This window comes from Culex quinquefasciatus, chromosome 3 (assembly GCF_015732765.1).
Source record: "Culex quinquefasciatus strain JHB chromosome 3, VPISU_Cqui_1.0_pri_paternal, whole genome shotgun sequence".
NCBI classification, from domain to species: Eukaryota; Metazoa; Arthropoda; class Insecta; order Diptera; family Culicidae; genus Culex; species Culex quinquefasciatus.
Genome location: NC_051863.1, coordinates 59,916,568 through 59,918,572, shown reverse-complemented (window position 1 = coordinate 59,918,572; position 2,005 = coordinate 59,916,568). Strand labels below are relative to the sequence as shown.

Sequence of the window (2,005 nt, the reverse complement as noted above, 5' to 3'; positions counted from 1 at the left end):
AAGATCAAAAGTGCTCCGATTTGGATCAAATTTGTCATGGAAGTACTTTGACCAATCCCCATTTTTGTGAGAGCGCTTTTTCCCCAAGACCTTTTAAACAGCAAACAAAGTTTTCATTAGATCTGAATACTCAGCTTTGTTTAAAAAATGTCTTAGTAATTGTCATTATAAGCCCAACTAGTCTAATCTCTCTTGAAACGTGGCGAGCTAAAGTTGGTCCGGTTGTTCCGGAGACATGATTTTCATTTATTGGAAGTGCGGGTTTTGCGAAAATTGTCTAAAAAAATACGGGTCTAATTGAGCTAAATCAGGGCACTTTTGATCCGCATCCTGCTGGTTTGACGTAATGTCGCTGATAGAATAGAATTGGTAAACATTGAAATATTTCCAAAATCGTCAACATTTTTTACGATTTCGCTATAAATGTTTTTAAAATCGATAACTGTTCAATGTAGACAAATTCGATAATAAAGAGTTACCGGATTAGCTTACAGGATGTGTATCTAATGTGTGAAAGTTTCTGTTCGTTTCAATAAAAAATAATGTCGCAATTTTGAAATAAATCTAGCCATTTTTGGGCATGGGAAGTAAGCTTTGGCCTTGAAATTAACATAAATTTGTATTGCCCAATCTCACCTAAAGACACAACGTTATCACAATTTGTGTATCTTCGTTTTTTTTTAAATTCTTAAAAAAAACCTGAGCACCTCTACTGCCGATGATCGAACGATCATCAACACTGATGATCGTCATTGTCGTTCAAACAACCCACCGAACACACCGTCGGCGCGATCGTTCGATCCTCAACACAAAAAACATCGGCCATCATCGGTCGACAAAACATGCATGCAAACATAAGCCCATAAATACATAAAAAGAAAACCAATTCAACATGGTTGGGTATTGTAGATGATGCCAACCCAACCCTGACAGACGGACCGGGCCGACAACGGCCCGAAAACCGCCGGACGGCTCGACAAAACGGCCCGAATTCCGTCGGTTTGTCCGACGGAATTCGGGCCCTTTTCGTGCGTATATGCAACAATTTGTCCGACGATCGTCGAAATCGACGTTTGAGAAAATCGATGTTGATGGGCCGTTGTCGGGCCGTTTTCGGGCGACTTTGTTATTTAGGTTGTCCTGCCATTGTCGGGTGCTCACGTTTCGGATTTAGGGCTTAATCAATCAAAAGTATTATTTTTTTTTGCAAAAAAGTAATTTTTATTTGTCTTTATTGATGATTGATGTATTTTTGTCTTCAGTGTGTGCCGATTTTGATCCAAAGAAGCAGCTCTTGCATGTTTTGTTTGTGTCCTTGTCTAAGAGAAAAGGTAATATAAGAAAATATAAAAACAAAAAAACAAGTGAATTAAGAATTTACCTCTTCCTCCACCGCACCGCCCAAAGGACCGACAACTGCTTATCCCTGATGGTCTTCACCGGAACATTGTCATGTTGCTCGGAGGACCGAATCCTCACCGATCAAAATGATGGTTTCTCCGGAGAGGGCAATTTATCCACCGCTGCTGAATTCCGTCCAGGGAATTTTTTTTATTTGGTTTGTTCGCACTAATATCATTTTACAACAAAATTATAAGGATTTGGCAATTAAGAATTTATTTTGAAGACTTTGCTTTGTGAAAAGTAATGATCTGTCATAAATTTTATCACCGCCTGCTAATTTTCTATACGCCGATTAAACGCAGGACAAACGCTCGAAAATGGCAGGACAAGATCGATTTCGAGTAGATAACGCACGACCGCGGGACTTCAGTCTAACAGGGAAGTCGCGCTGGAGGATCCCGCTCCCGGAACCGGCGATCGCGCGGGGACAAAATCTGAGAAGTCGCAAAAAGAAGAGCGGGAGAGAAATCAAAACTTGGAGAGAGTAATATCAAAGAAAGAGAGAATCAAACACAAGTTAACAGAAAAAAACGTCGATAACGGAAAAGAAGAGAAGAGAAGTGAACAACGAAAAAAAACAACATTGACTAAGTAAAGAGCT

At 39.9% G+C, this 2,005-nt stretch overlaps 1 long non-coding RNA gene across 1 annotated transcript; it reads right to left on the bottom strand.

Moving 5' to 3' along the window:
- Nucleotides 1–1,234: 1,234 nt before the first annotated feature.
- On the bottom strand, nt 1,235–1,484 carry LOC119770538. The gene is made up of 2 exons (XR_005278880.1): nt 1,382–1,484; nt 1,235–1,319 (listed from the first exon to the last, which is right to left on the bottom strand). It is a non-coding gene; the product is annotated as an uncharacterized LOC119770538 (long non-coding RNA).
- Nucleotides 1,485–2,005: the final 521 nt, after the last annotated feature.